Source organism: Galeopterus variegatus, unplaced genomic scaffold (genome assembly GCF_000696425.1).
Source record: "Galeopterus variegatus unplaced genomic scaffold, G_variegatus-3.0.2 Scaffold7483, whole genome shotgun sequence".
Taxonomy (NCBI): Eukaryota; Metazoa; Chordata; class Mammalia; order Dermoptera; family Cynocephalidae; genus Galeopterus; species Galeopterus variegatus.
In genome coordinates, this window is record NW_007733594.1 from 79106 (window position 1) to 97043 (window position 17938).

Below are 17938 nucleotides of genomic sequence, written 5' to 3' on the forward strand. Positions count from 1 at the left end.
GCCACACGCAGTGAACTATCACACGGGAACAGGAGCCACACGCAGTGAACTATCACACGGGAACAGGAGCCACACGCAGTGAACTATCACACGGGAACAGGAGCCACACGCAGTGAACTATCACACGGGAACAGGAGCCACACGCAGTGAACTATCACACGGGAACAGGAGCCACACGCAGTGAACTATCACACGGGAACAGGAGCCACACGCAGTGAACTATCACACGGGAACAGGAGCCACACGCAGTGAACTATCACACGGGAACAGGAGCCACACGCAGTGAACTATCACACGGGAACAGGAGCCACACGCAGTGAACTATCACACGGGAACAGGAGCCACACGCAGTGAACTATCACACGGGAACAGGAGCCACACGCAGTGAACTATCACACGGGAACAGGAGCCACACGCAGTGAACTATCACACGGGAACAGGAGCCACACGCAGTGAACTATCACACGGGAACAGGAGCCACACGCAGTGAACTATCACACGGGAACAGGAGCCACACGCAGTGAACTATCACACGGGAACAGGAGCCACACGCAGTGAACTATCACACGGGAACAGGAGCCACCAGGAGCCACACGCAGTGAACTATCACACGGGAACAGGAGCCACACGCAGTGAACTATCACACGGGAACAGGAGCCACACGCAGTGAACTATCACACGGGAACAGGAGCCACACGCAGTGAACTATCACACGGGAACAGGAGCCACACACAGTGAACTATTACATGGAAACAGGAGCCACATGCAGTGAACATGGGAACATACACAATGAACACTCGTATGCCTGATTGCTCCAACGGCTCATTCTTGGTTCCTATGACCTAGCTCCCTAGCGTGCTTTGTGCACCTGGACAAACCCGTGTGCCACCAGGATGTAGTTTTTGCCTTTAAAAACCCTACAAGACCAAGGCCCAATGCCACTCTTCCTTGGTTGCTCCTTGGGAGACTGACGCTGGCCAGCTGGAGTGAATAAACTGCCCTTTTCTGCACAAGTGGCATGTAAGTGCATTTCTATTGGGAGGGTGCCTCACAACAACCTCATTGAAGCTTAATTCCCACTGTAACTGTTGATGGTGGAAAGTCCTGTTATGGTCATTGAAAGGTGGGGCCTTGAAGAGGTGATTGGATTGTAGAACCATGCAGTCTTGAATGGATTAATAATGGTGGTCAGGGGCATCGTTCTGAGGGCCTTAAAAGTAGAGCACCTGTGAATCTTTCTCTCTGCTTTGCCATTTTCTGCCATGTGAGACCCCAGAATTGCTGTAAGCCACCACCAAGACGACCCTCACCAGATCTGTTCCCTGGACTTTGGACTTCCCAGCCTCTGAAACTGTAAGCAATAAATTCTGTTTTCTTACAAATTACCCAGTCCTGGGTGTTTTGTTATAAGCAACAGAAAAAAAAAATACTAATACAATTTCAGAAAGAAAACAATATATTAAAGAATATAGTTGAATATAAGTCTAGAGCTAAGAGGAAAGCTTCAGCCTGGGGATATAAATGTGAAGAACTCGTATTTGAAGGTGGTCATTAAAGCCATGGACATGGATAAAATCTCCCAGGCAGAAAGAACAGAGTAAATATCAAAGGAAGCCTCAGAGCTCGTATTGTAGAAATCTGTCACTTATGGCTGAGTTGAGATGAGTGATCCTGCAGAAGAGACCAGATGGAGTGGAAAAAGAGGAAAAGGAAAACTAGTGAAGTAGGCATGACGCTACGGATGGTTTCAAATCGAGCCGTATGAAGAGGAAGCTCCTTCTTCAGCTTACAGACAGGATCACTTTCTTGTAAGTATCCGAGGGAGTGACAGGTGGAAGGTGGGCTGGCTGATGCTTGTGGGGTTAGGGCAGAAGTCTTGGGTAGGCAGTTTCTCCCCAGTGTGAGAAGAACTTTCCTTTTTTTTTTTTTATAAAGAAATTGAATTTATTTCTTACAGCATTGAAGGCTGGGAAGTACACAGTCCAGGGTGTGCATCTGGTGAGGGCATTCTTCTTGGTGGGAACCCTACGCAGAGTCCCATGTTGACCAGCTTATCACATGGCAAGAAATGGCAAGAGCAAGAAAGCCAACCTTCTCACTTGCCCTCCTTATGTGGCCATCAGAACTACACCCATTATTCCATCATGGACCAATCCATTCAGGAGGGCACAGTCCTCACAATCTAATCACCTCTTAAAGGCCCTGCCTTTCAAATATCATAACAGGTGAAAATAACCTTTCAGCAACAACGTGCCCAGAGAGTTTTTCATTCATTAAGCAATGTTTCTGGTGTCAGGCACTGTATTGGGCAGCAGAAAGACAAGATTTCTTTTGGAAAGGCAGGGGGGTTGTAAACAGGGCACGGGAATGAATTGGGTTAATTAAAATGATGGGCGTGAACCAGGGGTTGAGGGATTGGGTACCTCTTCCACCTCCCTGAAGCTGCTGCCCAGATTCTTCTCATGTTATCATAGTTCTTGAAAGGCTTTTCTTCTCTGCTGGAGTTTAACTTATTTTCCTTTTTATTCCCTGTCACAGTTCCTGGCACATGACTCTGGACAATGTCCAGTGAGTGTGGAACAAACGGCCAATGACAGCAGTGAAGCCTCAGTGCCATCCCCTGGCCAGCTTCCTGCACTTGGTGTCCTCGGCCCCCTGGGATGTACTCTCTCCCTCTGCACAAGCTAGAGGAGACTTAGAAGCCAGCCCACCCACCAGGTGAATCGTGCTCCCCTCTTCAAGCAGAGTGACCTAATCCAGCAAATCATCTTCTCTCTCTGTGCCTTAGCTCCACCATTAGTGAGATGGGGAATGACAGTCCCCATCGAAGGATCACTATGGCAAAGTCAGGTGAGCATTGCCTGCGAAGTAACAAGCCTTGAGCAAGTGTTAGCTCCTGTTATTCCCTACACATCCCAAATGTCCCCTCACCCCCAGCTATGCCTTCAAGTCCATTTCTTGCCCTATGACCTTGATCACAGATTTTTTCTAAAGTCTCAAGTGCCTTTCCCAAGACTGACTGGGCCACCTGGCAGACATTCAGGCATCTTTCAAACTCCAGCTGCCCTCCAGCCCCCAAACCATGATGTGATCATGCAGTGTGGGTTTTTAGGTCATTCTTCTCTAGACTAGAAACCCCCGAGGGCAGGGAAGGGGTCTCACCCTCACTGTACACCTGCCTGTCACACCTGCCTAATCCATGGTGTGACACACGGGAGATGCTGGTGGAGGTTCCACAAGGACGAGAACACTGGCCTTGAAATCCCACAGACTGTTGTTTGAGTCCAGGTTCTGCTATGAAGTTTCCAAAGCCAACTTATTCTATGCTTTGGGCCTCAGTTTGTGATCTGGAAAATCTGCTGCTTGCAGTTGCCCGACTTGTAATGTTTCTGTGATAATTAAGGTGTAATTACTGTTACTTCTGCATTCCCTTCAGGATTCAGGTGTTCAGTAAAATCCTTCAACAAGCTCTTAACCCTCCCTTCACTAGCCTGTGAGCTTACCTCTCCTTGTTAGCATGTTTTTAGCTTCTTCTGCTAAGAGTCCAGCCCCTCTGCCTGGTTGTTAAGGCACTGAGACCTGGAATTTTCCTTCTGTCCCTTTTAATAAATGCAGGTGCAGCTTCCTTTAATGGGCTGTCAGTGGGTGGTAAGAATCTGGACCGCACAATTAAATGCAACAAATGCTTGGCTGTCTCTGTTAACAGCTGTGAAGCTCAGAAAACCCTTACGTCCTGAGAACTGAATTTCCAGAGTCTGTACACTCAGAGCACAGCGCACCGCTGTTGTAGACAGCACTGCTCCTGGCTCGTCACATTACTTTTCTCTTAAACTTGGGAGTTCACAGAGAGAAGTTGAACGGCAGAGGGTGGGAGAGGATGAAGTCCGCTCTTTAGGAAAATAATTAACCTGCAGATGTTTGCTGCCCTAGATGGAGAATCTTTCTTGCTTAACCTTAGTTTCCAGGCCCCTGAAATACCTGAACCCTTTTCCTCTCACTGCCTCTAACAGCTCCACCCCCGTGGCCCTTGGCTGAAGTGGGATCCTACAGAATCCAGGCTTGGTGTAAGTGAAGTTCTGTTTGCTTCCCCGGCCATTTAGACCTCACAGGGGTCAGTGTGAGGTTGGGAGAAGCCCAAACAAAATGCCAACCTGGGGTCCTGGAAGGCCCTCTGGGACCACCTGTGTTGCATGTCAATACAAATCCACCCTTGCTAGGGTATCTGATGTCTGTCTTAGACCAGATCAGAACTCATTGTTGGTGGCCCTGTTTATTCCAAAAACAATGCCTGGCATCCAAATGCAACTTCTGGGCTCCCTTGACCGGAATATCTTTCAAATGTCTGTAGGAGGTTGGTTACTTTTTTTCTGGTCATGCTAGCTCAGGAAGAACTGGTACTAGCTATAGTTTATGTTTTTACTTTCCAGGCCAAGAAATAGAACATGTGACACAGGGGGTAGGCCCTGCTTTCTGGAAGGTTATTAGTTTTGGTTTATTAATTTAACCAGTGTTTACTGAGCACCTACTATGTGGTAGTTAGGAGGAGAGGCAGTTAACTAAATCAGAATAGATTAGGTTTCTGGGATGGGTGACTGAGACACAGGAAAATTTTAAAAACTAAATAAGCAGAAGGCGACAGCTTACAGAGGTCAATGGTGAGTTCTGTTGCAGACCCAGACAGCCACAGCCCAGGATGCTGAAGACCCACAGTGGGCTCCAGAGACTCTGAGAGCCGGCCCGAGTGCCCCCTCCTTCTGCCTCTACCAACTGTGACACTGGGTAAGCGCCTGACCCTTTCTGAATCCGAGGTCCTTCGTCCACACAATAGAGATGATAATCCCTCTCTCAGGGGGCTGGTGTGAGAATGAGCAGTCAACATACTTCATAGTCCTGGAGCCTAGGAGGCACTCAGTAAACATGAGCTTTTTCCCTTAAGCTAGCCAGAGTGCTGGAGAAAAGGTGGGAACGTTGGAAGCAGACAGAACTGGATTTGAATTCCAGCTCTGTAGCTTACTTGCTGTGGGAGGTTGGGAGAGTCATGTACCATCTCTGAGCCTCATCCCCTCATCTCTTAATGGAGATGATGACGTCTGCCTCACAGGGTGGTGAGGGACGATGAGTTCATGCATGGGAAGCCCTGATGAGCCCTGGGGAGTCACCCAGTCCAAACTTTTTGGTGCAAGAGATTTCCCACCCTGAAAGGGCAGGGACCCATCAGGATTTGCTCACCAGTGTATCTCTGGATGCCTGTCCTAAAGCACCCAACACATAGGAAGTAATGAAAAATTTGTTGTGGCTAGAAGAAAGGAGGTCAAGTGTCCTCCTCACAAAGAAATGCTTAAGTGTGCCATGATGAATATGCTAACTACTCTGATTTGATTATCACATATTGTACACGTGTATTGAAACTCAACTGCGTATCCCACAAATATCTATAATCAATATGCTTCAATAAAAAAAAAAACTTGAAAAATATCTTATACTAAATACAGCTTGCAGAGATAACAATAAAAAAAGAAAAATTTTTGTTGAAAAAATGAACCTCCTAATTTTCCAAGGGAGAAACAAAGGCCCAAGGATGTTAAGTAATTTACCATTTCAAGGATAATTTTGCCCAAAGTCAAAAAGTGAGTTGGTGGCCAACCATGGGGATCTTTCCAGTGCATCATGGGAAGAGAGGCAGAAAGAGGCAGCGTGCACCCCCAGAGACCCCGGAGCAGGTGTGCAGCTCCTGCTACCTGTGGCCCATGCTGGCAGAAAGTGCATCAGCCCCTCAGGGCTGGGAACATTCTTACAGTATGATCAGAGCAAAGACTCCTGGGGATTGTGACTCACCAGGAGGAAGACCCAGAATGCTGGGAGTCTCCTGCTCCCTTTAGCTCTGATGGCAAGATTCAGAGCAACTCACTCAACAAGCAGTGCCATTTTTCACCTCCACATCACATTCTGATAAATGCAAAATGGGAGCAGATCTGAACTTGTCTAGATGAACTGGAAGAAAAATGAGGCAGAACCTTGGGGTGTTATAGCCTTTCTGAGCTCTATTATATGTGACACCATCTCATCTTCTATGCACTGAGAAAACTATGGAAATCATCCTTTTTATCATTGAGCCAGTGACAGTAACACTCAGGAGAAGCTGTCACATTTGGGGATAGAAAATCTATCTCCAGGAAGTGATGGTATGTGCCAAGACGCACGAAGACCCAGTCAGAACCACCTTGTAAAGCCATCCCAAAGCCTTGGCCGTGGGTGGATCCTCCAAGGCCCTCAGTCAGCCAGTTCTTCCTGACTCACCACCTTCTGGATTTGATCTGTTCGAGATCCCAATTCATTTTACTAGGCATGTGATCATGGGTAAATTTTATAATCCCTATGGGCTCCATTCTCTCATTTAAAAAAGAGAAGCAAGGTAAGGGCTCACCTCTTTAGGTTGTTGTAAGCACTAAATTAAACAGTGCACGTAAAACGTTCAGTAAAGTGCTTAGGACATAGGAGGCTCTCCAGAAATGGTTTTTGGTGCTGCTGTTGTTGTTTTGCTTTTTGTTGTTGCTTGTTCATTGCAGAAAAATATATATAACATAGGATTGCCATTTTAAGCATTGGTTACTAGAGACTGTTGTTGCTGTTTAAATTGTGCATTATCTCATCTGCCAGTGGACGGAACAGAGAGGAATTTAACTTTAAAACACAAATTAGATGATGTCTTCACGTTTATTACTCTGGCTTTAAAAACAGTCTTGGTGAACGTACAGGCATGTGACTGAGAAAGTGGGTTGAGAACTACCTGCCAATTTGGATCCATCCCTGATGGCCTTCTAGAACTGAGAACAGCAGACGGATGCCCAGCCATGGCCATCTCATGTATCGCTGTGTCCTCTGTGATCTACTCTCTGTAATCTAGGTCATGGTTAATTCACATTTAGCCTAAATCCCTTTTCTGCAAGTGCTTGATGCCCCTCCTGCATCTCTGCAGTGGTTTTCAACCTCTACGAGCAGCACATCTATCCCTCATTGCATCAGGTTAGATCCACGCCCTAACTTCAGCCTGCTTGAATCCATAGATGTTTGATTCTACTATCCAAAAGATTCACTATCTCTCTTTCTACTAAACCTGCCTCCTTTATCTTTATCCAATCCTCTGAAAATGTTGATAATCAGGAAAATAAATGTGTTGCATAGAGTAGGAAAGGGAAAGAGTGGCATTTGCAGAACATCAACTATAGTCCCCTTTAAGTTTACTAGCATGCAGTGGAGTTTCAGTTCTTAAAATCGTGTGCTCTAGGGTCAGACTACCTGGCAGTGTTACTCTCTGTATGAGGTCAGGGAAATTACTCAGCCTCTCTGAGTCTTAATTTTCCCAACTGTAAGGTGGCAGGGATGATGGTAAAACCAACCTCACGGGACTCGTTGGGGCTACTTATTAAGCTAATGCATGTTTCTGACACATAGTAGTACTCAGTAAACATTAGGTTTTATTATTACCTCGTAGAATCTTCATGACAAGACTTCACATGTTATTCTTTCCATTTATAATTAAGGAAATTGAGGCTCAGAGAATTTAGGTAACTTGCAAGTAGCCTCAATAGCAAAGTGGACCTGGAAACCTATCCCAGGTTGCCTGTCCCCAAAGATTCATCAGTGCCACCACATAAGGCTGCCACCCGGGAAGGTGCTGCATGCACATTTTCTGATGAGTGTGACTTCTCTCATCGGTTCCAGCCATCACAATTCAGTGTTTTCTTTCCTGTACAACTGAGGAAGAGACAGAAAAGTAGGTGTCAGGCAATAGGTAGTGGAAACAATGGCCCTAAGAGTCTATCCTTCTCTGTTAATTTCCCCAGAAGCAGAAGCTCATCTGACAAGGGAGAATCCTTAATTACCAATTCCTTTCAAAGGACCAGAGCGTGGGTTTGTTTAATCGAAATTCACAGCATGTCCCAGCAGACAGCAAAATATACTTGGCTTTAGATCACAGGCTCGGAGGGAAAATGGCGGCGGGAATGGAGCACCCGTGTCGGGACACAGCGCGATCCTGAGTAGGAATAACCTTAGTGTGATGAGTTCTACAACACATAAACACACACAAACAAACATGCTCAACCGAGATAAAAACAAAAAATAGATGTTTTTTGCAGGGTCCGCTGGGTGAGATCCTACCCAGCAAAGATTCTCTACCTCTGAGCAGCTGCTCAGTCAAACTTCAGACAAGCGTTAGACTATTACCCTGGCCTCTATGTGTGAGAGGAATGAAGGATGATTCTATCAAAGGTTCGGGAGAAGTAGGAAGGGAGTCAAAACACTAGAGAGGCCTTTATATCACCTGTGGGAGATCACCAGCTCAGAATGGGATTCTTGCAGGTTAAAATAAGTCATGTTCCTATATGCAAAGCAGCCCCAGACAGCATGATGGCTGGGGGCTAAATATATTCCAGCCCTGCATAATTTCTTCCTGCTCTTCCTTACTACTGCCCTCTCTGTGTGATGAGTGAAGGCTGAAAACCTCCCCTCCTTTCCCAGGACCAGGTATCTGGTCAGCAGTGAGCAGCTCTGAGTATTAGGCTTGGCAGCTTCCTGAAAGTTAAAGGAGAGAAAGAAGCTGATGGTCCAGCGTTTGAGTTTAGACCAGAGGCTGCCAAGCTTGTCTGCACATTAGAATCCCCTAGGGAAGCTTTTAAATATTCCAAAGCCCCAGCCACATTCCAGGTCAAGTAAAACACAATCTGCCAGGTGGGACACAGGTACCAGGAGCTCTGAAGCTCCTAAGGTGATTCCAATGTGCAGACAAGTTTGGAAACCACAGTTTAGACTTATGATTCTTACATGGCGAAGATTTTGTCCTCCAGGGGACATACAGTAATGTCAGGAGATATTTTTGTTTGTCACAACTGAGGGACAGTGCTACTAACATCTAGTGAGAAGAGACCAGGGATGCTGCTAAGCAGCCCCACAACAAAGAATCATCTGGCCCAAAATGTCAACAGTGTCCAAACTGAGACACCTGAATTAGACCCTTCCTACTCAAAGTGGTTCACGGGCCAGCAGAGTCTCAGGCTCTGCCCCAGACCTACTGGATCAAAATCTCCATTTTTACAAGATACCCTGGTGATTCGTATGCACATTGCATTTTAGAAGCACTAGTGTGGATTTTCTTATGGCTGTGTTACGTAGTGGGTGGTCTCTTCAGTTTACACTGGTAGGCTGGGTTTTTCATACGCAGTAACCATTTCTTTCACATCCAAAATTCTCCCATAACTCCTCAAGCTTGTGTACAGGAACTGCTCAGGTTTCGGAATCAGACAGATCAGGTTTGGATGCTAGCCCTGTATAGGATTATTTTAAATAACTTAACCTCGCTGTGTCTCACTTGCCTAATCTGCAAATGGAGAAATAATGTAAAGAGGAGATAAACTATGCAAAATCAGAGATGGCATCAGCAGTGTGAGTTGGAATTTGAGCTTCACTGACTTATTAGATTTTTACCTTGAGCAATTTGTTTTCCTTCTTTGAACCTTAATATCCTTGTCTATTAAAAAAATGCATAATCACACCTGATCATGGAGAAGATTATCCAGATGATGGATTTTTTAAAACTATCCGGAAGTAGGAGCTTACATGCAGTTATGTGCTTGCTTCCTGAAATACCGCAAGAGCTCTATAAATGGGATAATCTTTAATGCAAATTGCACACCAAAGCCTCAAAAATCCCTTCCCTGGATCAATCTGGTGGGGCATATGTTCACCGTCATAGAGTCCCCTTCATCCATTCCAGGGCAAGCACATAAGGAGGACCTTGTCATCTGCTGTTTTGTCTCGTCGCCTCTGTTGAGACTGCAACTCGAGGGTGGGCGTCACGCTTGCCTTCCCCTGCAGTACCACCGCAATCCCATTTGCATTTGGGTGATGTGCACAGAAAGTCCTCCACAAATGTTTTCCACTAGTGATTCAGGATTCAAAGCCCCAAAACTAGTAAGAGGGACCTGGTACTCAAACCTGGTTCCCCCAATCTCAAAACCCACTCTGGCTTAATGTCACCACCACACTTCTCTGTGGCAGGTGTTCCTGCCCGCTAGACCCCCTGCCACCCACACACAGAATGTAGCACTCAATTAACAAGTGCCTGGTGGTGTTTTCTGGAGGGGCACGAGTGTTCGTCTTTTCTCCTCAACTGGTCTGTAAATGCCTCTCAGCAGGGGCTGTGCTTTTTTCTCGGGGCCCTTAATACACGGCTGAGCACACAGCAGGAGCTCAATAAATCTCTGTTATTAGACTGACTGATTGGTGAGACAGTTGATTGATTAGGCCGAGGCTGACTGGAGTAAATCAGCATGAGGATAAGAGTTCCACGATGCAATGACATAACTTCCAACTCTGTCTTCAGAAAACTCCTGCAGCTCCCTAAGGATTTTATGACATTCAGGATAGACCTACTCACCCAGCCCTCACCAAGAACTCCCAGAAAGTAAATCAGACACTCTATAAAAGGAAAATGGTGAGGAGGGAAATGGGAGGCAATAAAGTCCCATCCCCATAAGACTTCTTGGTCTTTTGCTATGCGGAAGAAGCCCAACAGGGCACTTTGGAACAACAATTCGGCTGAGCATGGAGAAGTGAGAAAAGAAGCAGCCAGGAGGAATGGGAGCTGAATGGAGCACAGAGAACAGCCCACAAGGCAGAGCCGTGAAAAGTTTCCCTGGTGGGTTTGCAACAGGAATGACTGCCCATTCGGACAGGTGGGACAGGCAAACACCTGGCTTCAGGGGCTGCATAGAACATCACCAACACCTACAGGTGCACGAAGGCCACACCAGATGAGCCAGAACAGTTCCAGCTATTCTATGCAGGCAGCAACGCTCCTGCCTCCGAGTGACTCGGCTTTAACCCAGGAACCACGGAGCAGGAGAATGGGGAGGCTCCAGTTCCAACCATAAAGCACAGACTGGAGCCACCAGACTTAAGCACAGAGATTTTCAATTCTACTTTCTGCCACAGACTAAGAACCTGCTACGTGCCAACTGTGGCAAAGCCACCAGGAAAGAGACATAAGTGAGCACTGACTTTGCCCAGGTTAAAGGAAGGCATCCTATGTGGCCAAGTTGTCGTAAGAGAAAGCAAGCCGGACCAGTACTGCTACCACTCCTGCCTCCTCCAGACTGTGCCCAGAGGTCTACAGGAGAGATCTTCAATTATTCCCTGAAATAAGGGTCTTCTAGGCCTTCACTGGGGTTGGGTTTGCCCAAACTCCTCACCTTCCTTGGGAAATGGAGGACAGCTGTGCGTTCACCAGGACAGGGCTGAAAATCACTAGATCTTAAGCTACGGGGAGAGACCAGCCAGACAGCCAAAGGAGGAGCCATAGGACCCTAAGGAGAGAAACAAGAGCAAAGCGAAAACCCAAACCCAAGACCACAAAGCAGTGAAGGACTCTAGGACTTATGAGATGAGGAAGAAACAAGGGCTGAGAGTAAGAGAAGGGCCTATTTGGGAGACATTCTCCAAAGAAAGAATTTTTTTTTCTGGGCTGGTGTTCATTTGCCACCCATAGGAAAAGGCTATTCATGGGACCCAAAGAAAGAAAACAGCCAAGATCTGCCTCTAGGGAGCCTGGAGATGTCATTTCTTTCTTCGGGGGAATGACAAGAAGTCTGAGATCCCTATTTCTCACACTTCTAAGAGCTAAGATTTGGATCAGTCTGGAATTTTTTGCAGATTGCCTTGAAAGTAACACAGGAAGGGAGAGACCCTATTCCAGTACTATGGAGAAATGACCTGGATATAGGAGTATCACACTCAGGAAGGAAAAGAGTGCATTTAAAGGAACGATAGTATGTCAATGCTATTTTGTAATTACTGGTGATGAAAAACAGAAACTGTAAGATTTTTAGATTTACATATACATACACACTCACGCCTTCTCCCCAAAATAAAGTTTGCTTATGGTGAAGCTAAATAGTTCAGCAGCCCTTCTCTAATAATGTAATAGAAGGATCCCCTTCTATCACTGTTAATACTTTAAAAAGAGAAATTTTCATAAAGGCTGATAGGAATAAAGTGTGGTCCTTCAAATTATAAGGTAGGAAGGCAATGGATTTTTGACCACCATAACCCTGGGAGCACCTTTTGACCAAATGCTGTATATAATTTATCTCATTTGACCCTCGGAAGGGCCCAGCGAGATAACACTATTATCTCACTTACTGATAACAAAATTGAGATTCAGACAGGTGTAACAATGTTCTCAAGATCTCACAAGTAGCAAGACTGCAATTTCATGAAGCATTTGCAATTGACAATCTGATACTGGCTTCTGCCCATTCTCCTACCAAACACTCACGCACCCCAACACTCAACTGTCCTGGGTGGGATGATGCATCTCCCCTACACATCATTCGAAAAGCAGATGAGTTTAAAATCAATCTACCTAATGACCAGGTAGCATCCTCCCTTCCATACCCAGACCCTGATTCCCAAAATAGGTGACAAAATGCAGTGTCTTTTCAGAGCACATTGATATTCATCCCGATTACCCTCCTCCTTTTCCATTCCAGTGGCACATAAATTACTAGCTCTGTTGTCAAATGCTGCATGTAATTGTGTTTAGCATAACATCCCGGGGGAAAAGAAAAGCCATCGCTTTGCAACCGGCCAAAACATGCCTGGATACACTTAGAAGGAAGGTCGCAGCCTGGTGTCCACCCTCTCTCTTCCTCCCACCCCCAGAGCCTGGCAAGCTGAGGCAGGGCCCAGGCTTGTCAGGAGCCACAAACAGAAATAGAAATCAGTTCAAATAGGGTGAGTAATTCGAAGGAAGAAACAGTGAGCCTGTTGCTTGTCAAACCATGCAAACCTAGGCAAGAAAAAGTACTTCCACTTACTTTTTGGAGCCCAAAGTACAGGTTCTTTTGGGGCTATTATAGTAAATCAGTGGAAAGAAACAAACACTTTTGTAAGTAATTACTATGAGCCAGATCATGTAATAATAATCCCATCTAATCCCTGCTGCAGCCCTTGGGGTAGGTAAAAACCTAATGTCAGGACTGCTATCTGACTTGCCCAAGGTGGCACAATGGATAAGCACGGAGCTGGCAGGTTTTTTCCCTTGCACGTACATTTCTGAGCCACATTCTTTATCCCAGCAATTCTCCCTCCCCACGCCTCCCCCAGCGCACACCCAGGCATTCATTCGCCTCATCTATTCCCTCAGAACCTTGCTTCAATCTCCGGCCAGTTCGAAACCAACCAACCAAGAGGCAGTCCTGGGAAAATGCCCCCAAATTAATATAGTTCCCTTGAAAACCAAGAAGAAATTATCCTCACCATCACTGTCAATTAGAATTAAGTTTTACTGCAGAAAAAAAAAATGAAAAAAAAAATATTATGACTTAGTTTTCTCACCTAAAAGAAGTGCTGGTAAAGCACTCCAACGTGATTGAGGAACCCAGCCTTTCTCGATCTTTCTGTTTGTCATCTTCAGAGTGTGCCTTCCATTTCTAAAGTTCCCTCATGGTCCAAATGGCTGCTGGAGCACTTACCATCACCTCTGAGTGCCAGGCAACTGCAAGGACAAAACAGGAAAGAACAAATGAGCTATCCCTCCTTGAAGGAGCCTTTCTAAAATTTCTACCCAACAACTTCAGCCCACATTGTGGCAAGAAACGCTCACATGCTCATACCTAGCTACAAGGGAGCCTGGAAAATGTTGTCTACATTGGGCACACTGTCACCCTGACTTACACCAGGATTCTTTCCCTATGGAAAAAAAGACAAAATAAAGATAATGGGTAGCAAACAGCTGTCTCTGATATAATCACCACCACCCACCATTATCATTCTTTACTAAAGACTTGCTACACACACCTCTGCTCAGTTCATCCCACAATAACCCTACAAAGGGTACCATTTCCCCCATTCTACAGGTCCAGAAACAGGGGCTCAGGGAGGCTAAGTAACTTACACAAGGTCACAGAATTGAGATGTGAACCTGGAAGATAGATTTATTATTAATTATATTTGTCCCAAAGTCAAACTCCATGAAGTACCCACTTGACATGAACATCTAATGTGATTTAAGTTAATCGAGTAGAATCTTGTTTTTTAATTCAGAGGCAACTGTTTACCCAGATATCATGTCACTAATCTATCCGGATCCAAAGCCCAGAATTCTAACTACTGCACTGCACTTTTACCCTCCCATGCACCAAACAATGGTAGAGAAATTTGCAGAATCAAAGAATCCTCAAATAAGCCAAAAAAGAAGCTCCCTGAAATGCTTGAGTAAGAACCAACTATAGTCCCTCAGAAATGTCACCTTAGAATAGTGAGATTATCCCCATTTTACTGAGGAGGATACCAGAAAGGCTGCCAGTGATCCCACACACAAACATACATGTACACACACACACACACACACACACACACACACACACACACCCCTAATCCTCCCTCTCTCAGTCGAGTAAGAATCATTCTCCTGAACAAAGAAACAGATTTTCCCTTCTTCCTTTTCCTCTACTTAGAGCTAAAAATTCATTTCTCTCCTTAGTTTATTCCTTCTGTGTCCTAAAATCTCCTTCATAGTTATTTTTCTTAGGATTTATTTTTCATTACTATTTTAAGAGAGAGGCTGACCTGGTTATAAATCTCACTCCTTGGTCTACACATCCTCAGGCCTAATTAGATGCCAAGTTCCCAAAAGGGGTAAGAAGGGCAGCGGCCAAGAAAAATATAGCTTCCCAGTTCTTACAGAGAACAGTGAACATTCTTATTAGACTTATAAGAAAAATGTCAAACCATGGAAAGCCTTAGCCAGTAGCATTCTGGCATTAAATGGCTCAGCCTGGAAGACCTGAAACCTGCCTAGTATGGTTCCCTTAAATGTTCCACATGAGGATTATGTTAATACATCATGTCAGTAACAACAGCAAACATACCTGAAAAGACCATATATAGAATCGGACCTGGAAAATCATTTCCACCATTTACTGGGCACCTATTCAAGTCCTAGCACCAGTCAATAGGGAGGATATAGGAGCAAGAAAGCCCAGGACCCTTAAGTAACTCATAGTCTAGTGGGTGAACCAGATATATGAGCTAACATTTCCAAACCACAGACTTAGAGCACTGCCTTCTGATGAGTTGGCTGCTTTCAAAACTCGGAAGAGGTTCATCAGCTCTCTCTAGGGCTGTAAGAGGGGACTTCCTGGAGAAGAGAGCACGAGAAGATGAGCCTTGACTCCCGATGTCATGCAGAGGTAGTGAGCCTCCTTTGGAGAACCTCAGTTCTCACTCTTAGAATTTGTTTTGATCCTGTAAAGCCAGGCCAGGTGCTGAGAGCCTCCTGATTATTTTCCCTAGGGAAGTGCCCTGAAGTGTTCAGCGCTGTGAACCATCACACTAAACAGCAGAGTCAAGCTGGATTCCACAATACCCACCCGCTGTTGAGATCCATGTGCTTTCTGTGAGAGCTTGTGCACTACATGCACGGAAATGTGCAGGGTGCCATTATCATATTAGTTTCCGGTGGGTATGCATTGCCTGTATGGGGCCACCTGCAAGTAATTTGTCCTGCAGGGTTTGTGGGCAGGACTGTTGATGGAGTCAGTGAGCTGGTAGCAGCATCCATGGTCAGCTATTGAGAACTGCTGCCAGTTGCTGAGTACCCCAACCCTTTTTCCCTCAGTCCCCTGATGATTCATCTGCACCAATCCCCTTATTGTTCTGAATGGAGCCAAACAAAAGTAGGCTTCCTGCACAGTGTCCTGCAAGACTAGGGAGTCCAGGCACTCCCTTCACCTTCACTTTCCCTCACAGAAGAAATCACAGGCTGAGGAAGCCACTCTAGGATGTTTTGGTTCCACCAGGGTGCTGGAAGCACTCAGCGGGATGCTAGGGCTCCCATAAATGCATTCTAATCTGCAGATGGTTGCCAAAGTTGGTGGTTTCTGTGGGAGGATGAAAGCTGGAACCTCCAATTCCACTATCTTGTTGGACTTTCATTGTTGCTTAGTTGGACATTCAGGCTGTTGGGGGAACTGATAACTTGAGATATTGATAAGATTGGCATGGGGGGTAAAAGGAGAGAAGTGAGGTAGCTGGGAACTGAGGAAAAAGTTAAGCAAGAAAAAGAAATACTGCATAAAGACTCAAAAAATTGTGTTTTCTCTTTAGTGTGTGATTTAACATTTTCTCAGTTTTCAAAAAAATCTTCAGTAAAAGTCAACGCTAATTACTAATGCACGTAGAGGTAGATCTGCTTCTGGGGCTGGGACAAGCTCCTTATCATAGCCTCAAGAGTGAGAGCCGGGGTTCTCTAAGGGAGGTTCACTACCTCTGGATGATATCAGGAACTAGACGACACTAAGAAAAAAATTAACACAATGGCAAAAGTAAGTTTTTGCTTATCAATAATTACTTTAAATATAAATTGATTAAATTATCCTGTTAAAAGACACATAGTGATTTTTAAAAAACAGAAGATTCAATATATGCTACAAGAAACTCACTTTAGCTTTAAGGACACACACAGGCTAAAAGTGAAGGGGTAAACATGTATTTTCAGGGCTGGCCAGTTAGCTCGGTGGGTCAGAGTGCAATGCTGTAACACCAAGGTCAAGGGTTCAGATCCCAATACTGGCCAGCCACAAAAAAAAAAAGAAAAGAAAAGAAAAAGAAAAATATATTCCATGTAAATGGTAACCAAATGAGAGCAGGAGTGGTTATACTTATATCAGACAAAATAGACTGAAATAAAGTCAAAAACTGTTACGAGAGACAAAGAAGGTCATTATATAATTATAAAGGAGTCGATTCATCAAGAGGATATAACAAATGTTAATATGCACCCAACATTAGTACACCTAAACATATAAAGCAAATATTAACAGAACTGAAAGGAGAAATTAAAGACAATAAAATAATAGCAGGGGACTTCATACCCCACTTTGGACAATGGACAGATCATCCAGACAGAAATGATAGAGAAACAGCCACTTGAACACTGTAGACTAAATGGACCTAACAGACATGTACAAAACATTTAACCCAACCGCAGTAGAATGCACATTCTTTTCAAGCACACAAAGAACAGTCTCCAGAATAGATCAGATGTTAGGCCACAAAACAAGTCTTAACAAATTTAAGAAGATTGAAATCATATCAAGAATCTTTTCCAACCAAAATGGTATCAATAGAAACCAATACAGAAAGAAAATTAGAAAATTCACAAATTTGTGGAAATTAAGCCACACCCTCCTGAAAAGCCAATGAGTGAAAGAAATCAAAAGAGCAATCAAAACAGATCTTGAGACAAATAAAAATAGAAATACAATGTATCAAAACATGAATGTAGCACAAGCAGTTATAAGAAGCAAGTTTGTAGTAATAAATGCCTACATTAAGAAAAAAGAGATGGCTCCAGGGAAGCTGAACCCAGCTGCAACAGTCACACTGCCACCACCACCCCGGGGCACCACTGGGACCCTGAGGTATGGAGCCAGGGGAAGCCAAACCCAGCCACAACCACACCAAAAACACCATTTCCATGTAGGTGGCCCACCATAGCCATGGCGGCCGCAATAGTGGCTATCCTCTATAGCAGCCGTCATAGCCACTAGTACAGATGGCATGCCAGACAGTCAACTGCATTGACACAAGGAGAGCCACCAGGGGAAACTGCCCCCCCCAAAAAAGAAGAGGTCCTCTCTCTCCACAAGCACATTCCAGGGTAATAGAAGAAGCATCAGCTTCTTTACGATAATAGGGGAGGAGTTGACCACACTTATCTCAGTAGTGGACGGATCTTCTAGGCAACAAATCAACAGAGGAACAGTTAATCTATCAAATAGAGAGAACAAATCTGTGGTTATTAGAGGGGGCAGGGGTGGAAGAAGGGGAGAGATTGGATTATGGGCATGAAGAATAAGTATGATTTATAATAATG

At 45.0% G+C, this 17938-nt stretch overlaps 1 long non-coding RNA gene across 1 annotated transcript; it reads right to left on the reverse strand.

Moving 5' to 3' along the window:
* Window positions 1-7455: 7455 nt before the first annotated feature.
* On the reverse strand, window positions 7456-13519 carry LOC103607501. Its single transcript, XR_551972.1, has 2 exons — window positions 13396-13519; window positions 7456-7755 (listed from the first exon to the last, which is right to left on the reverse strand). It is a non-coding gene; the product is annotated as an uncharacterized LOC103607501 (long non-coding RNA).
* Window positions 13520-17938: the final 4419 nt, after the last annotated feature.